Source organism: Macrobrachium rosenbergii, chromosome 41, assembly GCF_040412425.1.
Source record: "Macrobrachium rosenbergii isolate ZJJX-2024 chromosome 41, ASM4041242v1, whole genome shotgun sequence".
Lineage (NCBI taxonomy): Eukaryota > Metazoa > Arthropoda > Malacostraca > Decapoda > Palaemonidae > Macrobrachium > Macrobrachium rosenbergii.
The window spans coordinates 55,116,313-55,133,812 of NC_089781.1; the positions used below are offsets into that span (position 1 = coordinate 55,116,313).

The window sequence follows — 17,500 nt, forward strand, 5'->3', positions numbered from 1 at the left end:
TTGCATCGGCAGTATTAATTCTTTATTACTCCTTTGGCACCCTCAGTGCAGCTTCGAATTCATTATTCTTTTGTCTATTTTCATTACTGGCGTATAATGTGCATATCTCTCATTTCAGAGGGATCCTATTTCGTGGAAGCTTCTCGGACTGTGTCTGGAATCCCCAGTTTCATTCAATCGTAGGAATCTCCTTCAGGATAGTAATCTACTTGAGTTCCTCTTTCCCGTACTGATATCATTTATGTAAATACACTCCTTTAAATTTGCCCACGTGTTTTACGTAATATTTCCCTCAGTAACAAGAGCCCTAAGCTCATATGAAATTCTCCTTTGTTTTCCTCTTTTTTTACGTTTTCCCGTACCCACGAAGTCAGAATCACAAGGCTAAATTAACTTAAATTGTTGCTACCTGTCTCACAGAGCATATTTCAAACTAAAACCACGGAAAAACGTAAAAATGGCGACCTGGCCATAGATCTCGTTTTGCAGTTGCAGTTCCCCTAGTGTTGCTTTATTGCATTTGCAACTTGCCAGATCAGCTATTAGCAAAGCTAAGCTGGGTACGAGACAATTACGAACCTTTTGTGTAAAACCAGCACACAGATCCAGAAAATTCCACGTAAGTAATGTGTTAATCTTAGCAAAACCTTTTTACAATCGTGACTGTTCCTAGGAATTAGAAATAGGGACGCATGTAATCACTGAGAGAAAAGAACCGCCGTATTAGATTCGTTAATGCATGCCTTTCAGGATAGGTAGTTAGGAAATAACCAGTGCTAACCATCCTTTGCTTCGAGGAATAGTGCGAAATTCCTCTGTGTTAAAAATATCTTTTGCCTGTGTTAAAATCTTTATATTCTTGCTTCGAGGAATAGTGCGAAAGAAATTCCTCTGTGATAAATTTTACTTCAGCATTTCGAATTAGCGAACTGTTATTTAGGCGCAAATAAAATTCCCACGTGGGACACGACGAAGTCAGCTTGCATTGCTGAAAATTCTCTCAGTGTAGTTAGAATTCGAGTTAGGTGTTAGGAAAGCGAAATTTAAACTCCGCTTATAGGGAAAATTACTAGGCCGTTGTACTGTTATCCTCTCAGACGACTGGGAAATTCCCGGAATCCCAGACGGTATATAAATATACGGGTTCATTCACCCAGAATCTAAAAATACCTCCGGTGTTGGCCAAACGACCTGCACCCCCACCCCGCCCATGCCCGCGTGTGTAGCATTTTTTTTTTTTTTTCCCCATTCATTTCCCAGCATACATTTTTCTTTGGGTTCGTTAGTAATTTCTAAGTCCTAAGGGACGAATCGTAATTCAAGTCCTAAGTGACTCCTAAAAACGTGGCGAGAATTTCTCCAAAGTTCAGAGACTCCTAAAAATTCCACAAGAATTCCAAATCCTAACGTCACGAGAATTTCTCCAACTCCTCAGAGACTCCTAAAATTCTACGTCGCACGTGGCGAGAATTTCTCCAAATTCCAGTCCTCAGAGACTCCTAAAATTCTACGTCGCACGTGGCGAGAATTTCTCCAAATTCCAGTCCTCAGAGACTCTAAAATACACGTGGCGAGAAAAATTCAGTCCTCAGAGACTCCTAAAATTCTACGTGGCGAGAATTTCTCCAAATTCCAGTCCTCAGAGACTCCTAAAATTCTACGTCGCACGTGGCGAGAATTTCTCCAAATTCCAGTCCTCAGAGACTCCTAAAATTTACGTCGCACGTGGCGAGAATTCCTCCAAACTCCAGTCCTCAGAGACTCTAAAATTCTCCAAATTTCTCCAAATTCCAGTCCTCAGAGACTCAAAGACACGTGGCGAGAATTTCTCATTCCTGCGGGAACCCAAAATTAAGTCCTTTTGAGACATTATATAGTGTAGTTCACACATCTAAGCCCTTACGGGACTGATCATTCTAGTTCGTTAGAACAACTCCTTAACTTCACGCTACAGCCGGCCAAGTCCGAGCGTGACAAAATCCAACTACGTCTTCCGAGACACATATTAAAATTCGTTCGCTAAGAACAACCACGTCTTTCCAAGACATATCAAAGACAAAAAAGTCTCCTCAGACTTACTAATCACCTGTCTTATTCAGACAGATCCACAGTCTGAACCATTGAGTGTTTCAGATTCCTGCAATTGAGTCTTTTCAGACAACCTGAGTCTTTCAGACATATCATATACCCATTATTTCAAGATGGCTAATACCAGAGCCCAACAAAACGAGGATTTCAAATTCTACATGTCCGCTGGGAAGGACATGGGACTATCGGGGCAAGATCTGAGAGCATGGGTTCAAGAGCGAGTGGACGATGCCAAGGCAAGAGAGAGAGCAAGAGAGAGAGAGAAGAGAGAGAGAGAACGTGGATAAAGAACGTGAGGAGAGAGAAGAGAGAGAGAGAACAGAATTGCCCAAGAACAAGGGAGGATAAAGAACGTGAGAGAGAGAGAGAGAAATTGCCCAAGAGCAGGAGAGAGGAAAAAGAACGTGCAGAGAGAGAGAGAAAGAATTGCTCAAGAACAACGAGAGAAGAGAGAGACGAATTGCCCAAGAACAAGGAGAGAGAGAGAGAGACAGAATTGCCCAAGAGAGGAGGGAGAGAGAATGGGAAGAGAGAGCCCGCGCCCATGAGCTCCAGATGCTAGAACGACAGCCCGCCACCCCCCGCCCCTGCCGCGGGAATGAGTGCCCTCAGCCAAGCTCACTCGTTCATGCCAAAATGGACGGAGTCCGAGCCTGAAGTATGGCTTGAAAGGGCCGAACGAGTCCTGGAGTGCTGCGATCTCTCCCCCGCGGAACTCTCCCTTGTTCTCACTAAATTCCTGGGCGGAAAGGCCCTCGTTGCCTACCACGCCCTTCCCGCAGACGATCGGGGAAACTGGGAAGCCGTACGCCAAGCAGTTACGAAGGCGTACGAGATTACCCCGAGCGGTGGAGGAGACGTTGGAGAGAGCAGCCCAGAGAAGCAGGCCAGACTTGGTCCGATTGGGCGTACCATTCGGAGCGGGCGTTGACAAAATGGCTCGATTCCGAAGGAGCCACTAACACCGCCGAGGTACTCGAGCGGTTTAAATTCGAGCATTTCCTGCGCTACGCCCCTCCTGCCCTCGCCACTCATATAGTGGAAAAAGCCCCAGCAACACTCACCGAGTGTTGCCGAATAGCAGATATGTGGGAAACTCACCACCCTCAAGAAGGATCCATGGGGCGGAAGATAAATCCCCGTCCCTCCTCGGAGGTTCAAATTCCCACAAAAATGGGAACTCGGGCAAGCCCCTAACTTGCCATTATTGCAAGAAAACGGGCATTCCTCCGAACAGTGCCGGAACAAGAAACCGGCTCTCTCTCTCTCCCGGAAAACCGACAAATAACTCGCCTGCGCCCTCCACAGGGGCAGCAGCGGAAAGACTTTAGCCAGACCTTTTGCACGGCGTGCAAGGTTTATGGCCATTCTCCCGCATGGGCAAAATGCCCACGCAATAATAAATCAACTACTCCCACCGTCGCCTTGGCCGTCACAGATCCCCAGTCATTAGGCCCTCCCGCCGAAGGGCCTGTATACGTGGCCCCTCCACGAGGTAGCGAGCCGCGCGCCGAGTCACTGCTTTCGAGGACTCGGGCGCACAAATCTCCCTCATCCGGAGGGACAGAGTTCCCTACGGAGCTATCGTCAATAGACGAAAACTCGTCACGATCGAGGGAATAAATCAATTTAAAATGATACTCCCTACGGTCCAATTGAGAGTCACAAGACCTCACCAATCCAAAATTTGCAATCTTGCAGTAGCAAGCCATCTCCCGGAGGCTATGACGTCATCCTGGGACAGGACTTTCAGTCCCCACCGAAATCACGACAATCTAGGGGTCCCCATTCCCCGAATCATTCCGCGGGCGCGAGTAATCCTCCCCGCTTCTCCTCAGCCAAGACTGGCGCCCCTGGGTACCAGAAGGACGTGCAGTCCCCACCAGTGCCACCTGAGTACGATGTACAGTGGCCCCCTCGATCGGTTCCCGATCCAATTCCAGTGCCCGGCCCTGCCTCAGTGCCAGTGCCAGGGCCCCAATCAGATCTCCCTTCAGGAGATGCCAAATTCCTGCCGGTGCCACTTGCATGCCCCGAGCAGGGCCAAGCTTCGTCCGTCCTGACCGACGAGCCCAAGAAACCTCTGATAGCGCCTGACTCTGCCCTAGTGCCAGCGCCAGAGCGCTACGCCGATCTCCATTCACGGGATCCAACTCAGGACCCCCTCTCTTCCCCGGCCTGGCACCGCTACCAGCGTCGGTCAGAGAGACGGTTCCTCCCGACCACCGCGAAGCTCACCTGCAGGTGCGGCCTCGCAACCCGTGCCTGAGCTGGTCATCGTTACCTGCGAGCCGCTCACGCCACCCCGACCGCCTCCTCTCTGCCTCAGCCCGTCGCCGACGCAATTGCAAGTCAGGATTCTGCCATATCTCACTTGGCCGATGAACTACAAGAGCCGCGACGGATCATGGTAGAACCCGCACGGAACACTCCTGCGTCAGCTGTCGCATCAGCAGGCCCAGGTGGTACTCCGTGCCGCCCCCGGTCGCGGGCCCTCCGCTTCCCGGCCGAGGACGACTGTCCCATTAAGAAAGACTCGAGGCGAAATTACCACGGGCGTGGGACATTCCAGGTAATTTACAAAGAGCTCTAGAGCTCCCATGGCACCTGTGCCACCATTTCATTTTTCGAAGGTCTTGGCACCCTAATCCAGAAGGGGATGTCAGACCCTCCTCTATCTTCCTCCGTTCCTCAGGAACTTCTATCTCTTATCACCTTCTATTAATCTTCCCTTAAATTATCCCCACAAGAGGCAATTAAATACGGGATACCATTCCCCACACAATGTATAAATCATTAAGAATAACAGAGTGAGAAGTGGCACGCCCTTGCGCCCATACCTTGGCACCGGGCGTGCGTGTCAGCCCCTCCTGAAGGAGTCGCGCCCTTCGGGTGCACTTTCCTCGCCCTGGGACTGAAGTGATAGTCCGGGCCGTAATTTATAGGCGAAGGACGATAAATTCCCGCCTAACACAATAAAACCCTCACTCTTTTTCCCTTAGCTCTTCTGCCAATATCATTTACTTTCTTTTAGTCATTTAGTTATCTTTATTTTAATGAATCGCGAGTCATAAACTCTTGCCCTTGTGATTTAAATGCCCCTTTTGTAAGCTCTGAGGGACGTGTCCCGCCTTTCATATGCGGTCAAGTTTCATTCGTAACGTCTTGGTAATTTTCCTTTTGTTATTATTATCCCTTTTCCCCCTTCCATTCCTTCCAAGATCTCTGTTTGTCCTACCCCACATCTTTTGTCTGCTCGCCCCGTCATAACATTGAGTAGGCAGTGGACGCATAAAATTAGCGTAGTTTAAGGTTAGCGAATTAAAACCTCGCGAATACTCTCGCCCGCATACGGCTGTCAAAATCCGTGTGGGGGCTCGCGTTGAGCGATAGCTAAGCAAAGTACGTTAAAACGAAGATAAATTATCAATGCGAATATGTATAGTCATTACAGTATCGCGTAAAAGGGGATGTCATTTACAAAAATAAACGCTGTTTTCATTTACACAGCCTCTTCAAGGCAGATTGTACTAACCGCATGCATTTTATCTAAAATTAAGTAACCGTGTATTTTAATTCTTGAACAATAACCATTTCTTTTCATTTGTTGGCCATAGCCTCATATACGTGGTCCTATAATCTTAATTAATTCACAATTGTTCGAGTCACTTTATAAAGTTACCAGTGGGTAACCAAATCTAAAGTAATTATTCTTTTGCAAGTGTTTAAATCACTTTGCGTTCTGTTAACGAAAATTGTCCCAATGTGTTATTAAAAGTAATGTCACAGCTTCATAAAACCCTTAGGAGTAAAGTTCATTGCAAGGCAGAATGTAGAGTAACGTAAAGCATTTGCCGCTCATTCTTGAATATCGATGTACACACCCGAAGGAGGTATGTACATCATCTTGTATGGGGAGGTATTATGATTAGCAAGAATTCGCTAGCAAATTGCCTCCCCCCCCCCTCCTTTGTTGTTGTTGGTTGTTCTGTTGTGTTTCATTTACTGCCAGCCGGCCGATCGATAGACCATCTGTCTATCGACTTAAAAACAAGGGTTTAAAAGATTAAAGGCGCTCCCATTTTTGATAAAGATCTTTTCTTCGAGGCAAAAGTAATCTGGCAGGTGTTTCTCCTACAGGCCAAAACCTCCCCTGCGGGCAGCAGGTGCAATGAGTCAAAGCATCTGTGTTGGGCGCACCCCCTGCCCCATAGGAGGGGATAAAGGCAAAAGCCCACGAGGTCTCACACACACACGCGGGCTGGAAGATATGGAGTGAACTTGTGAAGACGTCCTCAACACCTGGCCCCATCGATGCCCTTGCATCCTAACCACGTGGCCCTTTCCAAAGTATACTTCTCCTCGTGCCCTTCGACCGTATTCCTCGAGCCCACACGCCATTGCTTGGAGTTTCGAGGAGTCCCCATCGCCTTGCCCCTTTACGGAAGCCCTTGCATCTCACCACGTGGAAGAAACTCGTCCTCGGAAATCGCAAGTCATCCACGGACCGCCTTCTACACGCCCTCGGAAAATCTGCTAAGGTAAAGTGCCCTGGAAGAGCCCCATTTCAGTCACGCTTTTGTCTCGTAATATTTTCTTAAAGAGAAAGCCAGAAATCTCCCTTGTCTAATGTCCGTGCGCCTCTTGCATCGGCAGTATTAATTCTTTATTACTCCTTTGGCACCCTCAGTGCAGCTTCGAATTCATTATTCTTTTGTCTATTTTCATTACTGGCGTATAATGTGCATATCTCTCATTTCAGAGGATCCTATTTCGTGGAAGCTTCTCGGACTGTGTCTGGAATCCCCAGTTTCATTCAATCAGTAGGAATCTCCTTCAGGATAGTAATCTACTTGAGTTCCTCTTTCCCGTACTGATATCATTTATGTAAATACACTCCTTTAAATTTGCCCACGTGTTTTACGTAATATTTCCCTCAGTAACAAGAGCCCTAAGCTCATATGAAATTCTCCTTTGTTTTCCTCTTTTTACGTTTTCCCGTACCCACGAAGTCAGAATCACAAGGCTAAATTAACTTAAATTGTTGCTACCTGTCTCACAGAGCATATTTCAAACTAAAACCACGGAAAAACGTAAAAATGGCGACCTGGCCATAGATCTCGTTTTGCAGTTGCAGTTCCCCTAGTGTTGCTTTATTGCATTTGCAACTTGCCAGATCAGCTATTAGCAAAGCTAAGCTGGGTACGAGACAATTACGAACCTTTTGTGTAAAACCAGCACACAGATCCAGAAAATTCCACGTAAGTAATGTGTTAATCTTAGCAAAACCTTTTTACAATCGTGACTGTTCCTAGGAATTAGAAATAGGGACGCATGTAATCACTGAGAGAAAAGAACCGCCGTATTAGATTCGTTAATGCATGCCTTTCAGGATAGGTAGTTAGGAAATAACCAGTGCTAACCATCCTTTGCTTCGAGGAATAGTGCGAAATTCCTCTGTGTTAAAATCTTTGCCATATTTTGCTTCGAGGAATAGTGCGAAAAATTCTGTGTTAAAAATTCCTTCGAGGAATAGTGCGAAATAAATTCCTCTGTGATAAATTTTACTTCGCATTTCGAATTAGCGAACTGTTATTTAGGCGCGAATAAAATTCCACGTGGGACACGACGAAGTCAGCTTGCATTGCTGAAAATTCTCTCAGTGTAGTTAGAATTCGAGTTAGGTGTTAGGAAAGCGAAATTTAAACTCCGCTTATAGGGAAAATTACTAGGCCGTTGTACTGTTATCCTCTCAGACGACTGGGAAATTCTCCGGAATCCCAGACGGTATATAAATATACGGGTTCATTCACCCAGAATCTAAAAATACCTCCGGTGTTGGCCAAACGACCTGCACCCCCCCCGCCCATGCCCGTGTAGTGTGCCCATTTTTTTTTTTTTTTTGTCCCCCATTCATTTCCCAGCATACATTTTTCTTTGGGTTTCCCGTTAGTAATTTCTAAGTCCTAAGGGACGAATCCAAATTCCAGTCCTCAGAGACTCCTAAAATTCTACGTCGCACGTGGCGAGAATTTCTCCAAATTCCAGTCCTCAGAGACTCCTAAAATTCTACGTCGCACGTGGCGAGAATTTCTCCAAATTCCAGTCCTCAGAGACTCCTAAAATTCTACGTCGCACGTGGCGAGAATTTCTCCAAATTCCAGTCCTCAGAGACTCCTAAAATTCTACGTCGCACGTGGCGAGAATTTCTCCAAATTCCAGTCAGTCCTCAGAGACTCCTAAAATTCTAGTCACACGTGGCGAGAATTTCTCCAAATTCCAGTCCTCAGAGACTCCTAAAATTCTACGTCGCACGTGGCGAGAATTTCTCCAAATTCCAGTCCTCAGAGACTCCCAAAATTCTACGTCGCACGTGGCGAGAATTTCTCCAAATTCCAGTCCTCAGAGACTCCTAAAATTTACGTCGCACGTGGCGAGAATTTCTCCAAATTCCAGTCCTCAGAGACTCATACAAAAATTCTTGATAAACGTCGCACGTGGCGAGAATTTCTCATTCCAGTCCTCAGGGAACCCAAAATTAAGTCCTTTTGAGACATTATATAGTGTAGTTCACACACATCTAAGCCCTTACGGGACTGATCATTCTAGTTCGTTAGAACAACTCCTTAACTTCACGCTACAGCCGGCCAAGTCCGAGCGTGACAAAATCCAACTACGTCTTCTTCGAGACGCATATTGAAATTCGTTCGCCAAGAACAACCACGTCTTTCCAAGACACATCCAATTTTTAACAAAAAGTCTCCTCAGACTTACTAATCAACTGTCTTATTCAGACAGATCCATTTCTCCTGCAGTCTGAACAACAGTGTTTCAGATTCCTGCAATTGAGTCTTTTCAGACAACCTGAGTCTTTTTCAGACATATCATATACCCATTATTTCAAGATGGCTAATACCAGAGCCCAACAAAACGAGGATTTCAAATTCTACATGTCCGCTGGGAAGGACATGGGACTATCGGGGCAAGATCTGAGAGCATGGGTTCAAGAGCGAGTGGACGATGCCAAGGCTGAGAGAGCAAGAGAAGTGAAGAGAGAGAGAACGAGAGAGAGCAGAGAGAGAGAGAGGGCAAGAATTGCCCAAAGAGAGGAGAGGATAAAGAACGCCCAAGAGAGAGAATTGCCCAAGAGAAGAAGAGAGAGAGAGAAGAATTGCCAAGAGCAGGAGAAGGATAAAGAACGTGAGAGAGAGAGAAGAATTGCCCAAGAACAACGAGAGGAGAGAGAGAGAGAGACAGAATCGCCCAAGAGAAAGGAGGGAGAGAACGAGAATGGGAAGATCGAGAGCGAGAGCGCGCCCACGAGCTCCAGATGCTAGAACGACAGCCCGCCACCCCCGCCCCTGCCGCGGGAATGAGTGCCCTCAGCCAAGCTCACTCGTTCATGCCAAAATGGACGGAGTCCGAACCTGAAGTATGGCTTGAAAGGGCCGAACGAGTCCTGGAGTGCTGCGATCTCTCCCCGCGGAACTCTCCTTGTTCTCACTAAATTCCTGGGCGGAAAGGCCCTCGTTGCCTACCACGCCCTTCCCGCAGACGATCGGGAAACTGGGAAGCCGTGACGCCAAGCAGTTAGCGAAGGCGCGTCACGAGATTACCCCCCAAGGTGGAGGAGACGTTGGAGAGAGCAGCCCAGAGAAGCAGGCCAGACTTGGTCCGATTGGGCGTACCATTCGAGCGGCGTTGACAAAATGGCTCGATCGATTCGAAGGAGCCACTAACACCGCCGAGGTACTCGAGCGGTTTAAATTCGAGCATTTCCTGCGCTACGCCCCTCCTGCCCTCGCCACTCATATAGTGGAAAAAGCCCCAGCAACACTCACCGAGTGTTGCCGAATAGCAGATATGTGGGAAACTCACCACCCTCAAGAAGGATCCATGGGGCGGAAGATAAATCCCCGTCCCTCCTCGGAGGTTCAAATTCCCACAAAAATGGGAACTCGGGCAAGCCCCTAACTTGCCATTATTGCAAGAAAACGGGCATTCCTCCGAACAGTGCCGGAACAAGAAACCGGCTCCTCTCTCCCGGAAAACCGACAAATAACTCGCCTGCGCCCTCCACAGGGGCAGCGGAAAGATTTAGCCAGACCTTTTGCACGGCGTGCAAGGTTTATGGCCATTCTCCCGCATGGGCAAAATGCCCACGCAATAATAAATCAACTACTCCCACCGTCGCCTTGGCCGTCACAGATCCCCAGTCATTAGGCCTCTCCCGCCGAAGGGGCCTGTATACGTGGCCCCTCCACGAGGTAGCGAGCCTGCGCGCCGAGTCACTGCTTTCGAGGACTCGGGCACGCAAATCTCCCTCATCCGAAGGGTCAGAGTTCCCCACGGAGCTATCGTCAATAGACGAAAACTCGTCACGATGAAGGGAATAAATCAATTTAAAATGATACTCCCTACGGTCCAGTTGAGAGTCACAAGACCTCACCAATCCAAAATTTGCAATCTTGCAGTAGCAAGCCATCTCCCCGGAGGCTATGACGTCATCCTGGGACAGGACTTTCAGTCCCCACCGAAATCACGACAATCTAGGGGTCCACATTCCCCGAATCATTCCGCGGGCGCGAGTAATCCTCCCCGCTTCTCCTCAGCCAAGACTGGCGCCCCCTGGGTACCAGAAGGACGTGCAGTCCCCACCAGTGCCACCTGAGTACGATGTACAGTGGCCCCCTCGATCGGTTCCCGATCCAATTCCAGTGCCCGGCCCTGCCTCAGTGCCAGTGCCAGGGCCCCAATCAATCTCCCTTCAGGAGATGCCAAATTCCTGCCGGTGCCACTTGCATGCCCCGAGCAGGGCCAAGCTTCGTCCGTCCTGACCGACGAGCCCAAGAAAACCTCTGATAGCGCCTGACTCTGCCCTAGTGCCAGCGCCAGAGCGCTACGCCGATCTCCATTCACGGGATCCAACTCAGGACCCCCTCTCTTCCCCGGCCTGGCACCGCTACCAGCGTCGGTCAGAGAGACGGTTCCTCCCGACCACCGCGGAAGCTCACCTGCAGGTGCGGCCTCGCAACCCGTGCCTGAGCTGGTCATCGTTACCTGCGAGCCGCTCACGCCACCCCGACCGCCTCCTCTCTGCCTCAGCCCGTCGCCGACGCAATTGCAAGTCAGGATTCTGCCATATCTCACTTGGCCGATGAACTACAAGAGCCGCGACGGATCATGGTAGAACCCGCACGGAACACTCCTGCGTCAGCTGTCGCATCAGCAGGCCCAGGTGGTACTCCGTGCCGCCCTCCGGTCGCGGGCCCTCCGCTTCCCGGCCGAGGACGACTGTCCCATTAAGAAAGACTCGAGGCGAAATTACCACGGGCGTGGGACATTCCAGGTAATTTACAAAGAGCTCTAGAGCTCCCATGGCACCTGTGCCACCATTTCATTTTTCGAAGGTCTTGGCACCCCTAATCCAGAAGGGGATGTCAGACCCTCCTCTATCTTCTTCCGTTCCTCAGGAACTGCTATCTCTTATCATCTTCTATTAATCTTCCTTAAATTATCCCCACAAGAGGCAATTAAATACGGGATACCATTCCCCACACAATGTATAAATCATTAAGAATAACAGAGTGAGAAGTGGCACGCCCTTGCGCCCATACCTTGGCACCGGCGCGTGCGTGTCAGCCCCTCCTGAAGGAGTCGCGCCCTTCGGGTGCACTTTCTCGCCCTGGGACTGAAGTGATAGTCCGGGCCGTAATTTATAGGCGAAGGACGATAAATTCCCGCCTAACACAATAAAAACCTCACTCTTTTTCCCTTAGCTCTTCTGCCAATATCATTTACTTTCTTTTAGTCATTTAGTTATCTTTATTTTAATGAATCATGAGTCATAAACTCTTGCCCTTGTGATTTAAATGCCCTTTGTAAGCTCTGAGGGACGTGTCCCGCCTTTCATATCATATGCGGTCAAGTTTCATTCGTAACGTCTTGGTAATTTTCCTTTTGTTATTATTATCCCTTTTCCCCTTCCATTCCTTCCAAGATCTCTGTTTGTCCTACCCCACATCTTTTGTCTGCTCGCCCCGTCATAACATTGAGTAGGCAGTGGGACGATAAAATTAGCGTAGTTTAAGGTTAGCGAATTAAAACCTCGCGAATACTCTCGCCCGCATACGGCTGTCAAAATCCGGTGTGTCATCCTCAGCTCGCGTTGAACGATAGCTGAGCAAAAGCACGTTAAAACGAAGATAAATTATCAATGCGAATATGTATAGTCATTACAGTATCGTAAAAGGGGATGTCATTTACAAAAATAAACGCTGTTTTTCATTTACACAGCCTCTTCAAGGCAGATTGTACTAACCGCATGCATTTTATCTAAAATTAAGTAACCGTGTATTTTAATTCTTGAACAATAACCTTTCTTTTCATTTGTTGGCCATAGCCTCATATACGTGGTCCTATAATCTTAATTAATTCACAATTGTTCGAGTCACTTTATAAAGTTACCAGTGGGTAACCAAATCTAAAGTAATTATTCTTTTGCAAGTGTTTAAATCACTTTGCGTTCTGTTAACGAAAATTGTCCCAATGTGTTATTAAAAGTAATGTCACAGCTTCATAAAACCCTTAGGAGTAAAGTTCATTGCAAGGCAGAATGTAGAGTAACGTAAAGCATTTGCCGCTCATTCTTGAATATCGATGTACACACCGAAGGAGGTATGTACATCATCTTGTATGGGGAGGTATTATGATTAGCAAGAATTCGCTAGCAAATTGCCTCCCCCTCCTTTGTTGTTGTTGGTTGTTCTGTGTGTTTCATTTACTGCCAGCCGGCCGATCGATAGACCATCTGTCTATCGACTTAAAAACAAGGGTTTAAAAGATTAAAGGCGCTCCCATTTTTGATAAAGATCTTTCCTTCGAGGCAAAAGTAATCTGGCTTGGGTGTTTCTCCTACAGGCCAAAACCTCCCCTGCGGGCAGCAGGTGCAATGAGTCAAAGCATCTGTGTTGGGCGCACCCCTGCCCCATAGGAGGGGATAAAAAGCAAAAGCCCACGAGGTCTCGACACACACGCGGGCTGGAAGATATGGAGGAACTTGTGAAGACGTCCTCAACACCTGGCCCCATCGATGCCCTTGCATCCCTAACCACGTGGCCCTTTCCAAAGTATACTTTTCCTCGTGCCCTTCGACCGTATTCCTCGAGCCCACACGCCATTGCTTGGAGTTTCGAGGAGTCCCCATCGCCTTGCCCCTTTACGGAAGCCCTTGCATCTCACCACGTGGAAGAAACTCGCCCTCGGAAATCGCAAGTCATCCACGGACCGCCTTCTACACGCCCTCGGAAAATCTGCTAAGGTAAAGTGCCCTGGAAGAGCCCCATTTCAGTCACGCTTTTGTCTCGTAATATTTTCTTAAAGAGAAAGCCAGAAATCTCCCTTGTCTAATGTCCGTGCGCCTCTTGCATCGGCAGTATTAATTCTTTATTACTCCTTTGGCACCCTCAGTGCAGCTTCGAATTCATTATTCTTTTGTCTATTTTCATTACTGGCGTATAATGTGCATATCTCTCATTTCAGAGGGATCCTATTTCGTGGAAGCTTCTCGGACTGTGTCTGGAATCCCCCAGTTTCATTCAATCCCGTAGGAATCTCCTTCAGGATAGTAATCTACTTGAGTTCCTCTTTCCCGTACTGATATCATTTATGTAAATACACTCCTTTAAATTTGCCCACGTGTTTTACGTAATATTTCCCTCAGTAACAAGAGCCCTATGCTCATATGAAATTCTCCTTTGTTTTCCTCTTTTTTACGTTTTCCCGTACCCACGAAGTCAGAATCACAAGGCTAAATTACCTTAAATTGTTGCTACCTGTCTCACAGAGCATATTTCAAACTAAAACCACGGAAAAACGTAAAAATGGCGACCTGGCCATAGATCTCGTTTTGCAGTTGCAGTTCCCCTAGTGTTGCTTTATTGCATTTGCAACTTGCCAGATCAGCTATTAGCAAAGCTAAGCTGGGTACGAGACAATTACGAACCTTTTGTGTAAAACCAGCACACAGATCCAGAAAATTCCACGTAAGTAATGTGTTAATCTTAGCAAAACCTTTTTACAATCGTGACTGTTCTAGGAATTAGAAATAGGGACGCATGTAATCACTGAGAGAAAAGAACCGCCGTATTAGATTCGTTAATGCATGCCTTTCAGGATAGGTAGTTAGGAAATAACCAGTGCTAACCATCCTTTGCTTCGAGGAATAGTGCGAAATTCCTCTGTGTTAAAATCTTTGCCATATATTCTTGAATTCGAGGAATAGTGTTAAAAGAAATTCCTCTGTGATAAATTTTACTTCGCATTTCGAATTAGCGAACTGTTATTTAGGCGCGAATAAAATTCCCACGTGGGACACGACGAAGTCAGCTTGCATTGCTGAAAATTCTCTCAGTGTAGTTAGAATTCGAGTTAGGTGTTAGGAAAGCGAAATTTAAACTCCGCTTATAGGGAAAATTACTAGGCCGTTGTACTGTTATCCTCTCAGACGACTGGGAAATTCCCGGAATCCCAGACGGTATATAAATATACGGGTTCATTCACCCAGAATCTAAAAATACCTCCGGTGTTGGCCAAACGACCTGCACCCCCCCCCCGCCCATGCCCATGCGTGTGTAGCAGTTTTTTTTTTTTTCCCCATTCATTTCCCAGCATACATTTTTCTTTGGGTTTCCGTTAGTAATTTCTAAGTCCTAAGGGACGAATCGTAATTCAAGTCCTAAGTGACCAAGTCTAAGTGACTCCTAAAATTCTGACGTCCTACGTGGCGAGAATTTCTCCAAATTCCAGTCCTCAGAGACTCTAAAATTACGTGACGTGAAATTTCTCCAAATTCCAGTCCTCAGAGACTCCTAAAATTCTCGTCGTCGCACGTGGCGAGAATTTCTCCAAATTCCAGTCCTCAGAGACTCCTAAAATTCTACGTCGCACGTGGCGAGAATTTCTCCAAATTCCAGTCCTCAGAGACTCCTAAAATTCTACGTCGCACGTGGCGAGAATTTCTCCAAATTCCAGTCCTCAGAGACTCCTAAAATTCTACGTCACGTGGCGAAGAATTTCTCCAAATTCCAGTCCTCAGAGACTCCTAAAATTCTTGGCGAGAATTTCTCCAAATTCCAGTCCTCAGAGACTCCTAAAATTCTACGTCGCACGTGGCGAGAATTTCTCCAAATTCCAGTCCTCAGAGACTCTAAAATTTACGTGCACGTGGCGAGAATTTTTCTCCAAATTCCAGTCCTCAGAGACTCCTAAAATTCTACGTCGCACGTGGCGAGAATTTCTCCAAATTCCAGTCCTCAGAGACTCATACAAAAATTTACGTGGCGAGAATTTCTCCAAACTCCAGCACGTGGCGAGAATTTCTCATTCCTGGAACCCAAAATTAAGTCCTTTTGAGACATTATATAGTGTAGTTCACACACATCTAAGCCCCTTACGGGACTGATCATTCTAGTTCGTTAGAACAACTCCTTAACTTCACGCTACAGCCGGCCAAGTCCGAGCGTGACAAAATCCAACTACGTCTTCCGAGACACATATTAAAATTCGTTCGCCAAGAACAACCACGTCTTTCCAAGACATATCAAATTTTAACAAAAAGTCTCCTCAGACTTACTAATCACCTGTCTTATTCAGACAGATCCATTCTCCTGCAGTCTGAACAATTGAGTGTTTCAGATTCCTGCAATTGAGTCTTTTCAGACAACCTGAGTCTTTTCAGACATATCATATACCCATTATTTCAAGATGGCTAATACCAGAGCCCAACAAAACGAGGATTTCAAATTCTACATGTCCGCTGGGAAGGACATGGGACTATCGGGCAAGATCTGAGAGCATGGGTTCAAGAGCGAGTGGACGATGCCAAGGCGGAGAGAGCAAGAGAACGTGAAGAGAGAGAGAGAGAACGTGAGGAGAGAGAGAGGGCAAGAATTGCCCAAGAGCAGGAGAAGGATAAAGAACGTGAGAGAGAGAGAGAGAGGAACAGAATTGCCCAAGAACAAGAGGAGGAAGGATAAAGAACGTGCAAGAGAGAGAGAGAGAATTGCCCAAGAGCAGAGAGATAAAGAGAGAGAGAGAGAAACGAATTGCCCAAGAACAACAGGAGGAGGAGAGAACGTGAGAGAGAGAGAACGAATTGAGAGAGGAGAGAGACAGAATCGCCCAAGAGAAAAGGAGGAACGAGAATGGGAAGATCGAGAGCGACAGCGCCCATGAGCTCCAGATGCTAGAACGACAGCCCGCCACCCCCGCCCCTGCCGCGGGAATGAGTGCCCTCAGCCAAGCTCACTCGTTCATGCCAAAATGGACGGAGTCCGAGCCTGAAGTATGGCTTGAAAGGGCCGAACGAGTCCTGGAGTGCTGCGATCTCTCCCCGCGGAACTCTCCCTTGTTCTCACTAAATTCCTGGGCGGAAAGGCCCTCGTTGCCTACCACGCCCTTCCGCAGACGATCGGGAAACTGGGAAGCCGTGACGCCAAGCAGTTACGAAGGCGTACGAGATTACCCCGAGCGGTGGAGAGACGTTGGAGAGAGCAGCCCAGAGAAGCAGGCCAGACTTGGTCCGATTGGGCGTACCATCGGAGCGGGCGTTGACAAAATGGCTCGATTCGAAGGAGCCACTAACACCGCCGAGGTACTCGAGCGGTTTAAATTCGAGCATTTCCTGCGCCACGCCCCTCCTGCCCTCGCCACTCATATAGTGGAAAAAGCCCCAGCAACACTCACCGAGTGTTGCCGAATAGCAGATATGTGGGAAACTCACCACCCTCAAGAAGGATCCATGGGGCGGAAGATAAATCCCCGTCCCTCCTCGGAGGTTCAAATTCCCCAAAAATGGGAACTCGGGCAAGCCCCTAACTTGCCATTATTGCAAGAAAACGGGGCATTCCTCCGAACAGTGCCGGAACAAGAAACCGGCTCTCTCTCTCCCGGAAAACCGACAAATAACTCGCCTGCGCCCTCCACAGGGGCAGCGCGAAAGATTTTAGCCAGACCTTTTGCACGGCGTGCAAGGTTTATGGCCATTCTCCCGCATGGGCAAAATGCCCACGCAATAATAAATCAAATACTCCCCACCGTCGCCTTGGCCGTCACAGATCCCCAGTCATTAGGCCCTCCCGCCGAAGGGCCTGTATACGTGGCCCCTCCACGAGGTAGCGAGCCCGCGCGCGCCGAGTCACTGCTTTCGAGGACTCGGGCGCACAAATCTCCCTCATCCGAAGGGACAGAGTTCCCTACGGAGCTATCGTCAATAGACGAAAACTCGTCACGATCGAGGGAATAAATCAATTTAAAATGATACTCCCTACGGTCCAATTGAGAGTCACAAGACCTCACCAATCCAAAATTTGCAATCTTGCAGTAGCAAGCCATCTCCCGGAGGCTATGACGT

The 17,500-nt window shown here is 47.8% G+C and overlaps 1 protein-coding gene and 1 long non-coding RNA gene across 2 annotated transcripts in view; one reads left to right on the forward strand and one right to left on the reverse strand.

Moving 5' to 3' along the window:
* RasGAP1 (Ras GTPase activating protein 1) overlaps window positions 1-17,500 on the reverse strand; it is a 933,257-nt gene that overhangs the window by 33,041 nt on the left and 882,716 nt on the right. The gene's annotated exons all lie outside the window — the stretch shown is intronic.
* On the forward strand, window positions 13,172-13,780 carry LOC136826488 (uncharacterized). The gene is made up of 2 exons (XR_010849631.1): window positions 13,172-13,408; window positions 13,630-13,780. It is a non-coding gene; the product is annotated as an uncharacterized lncRNA (long non-coding RNA).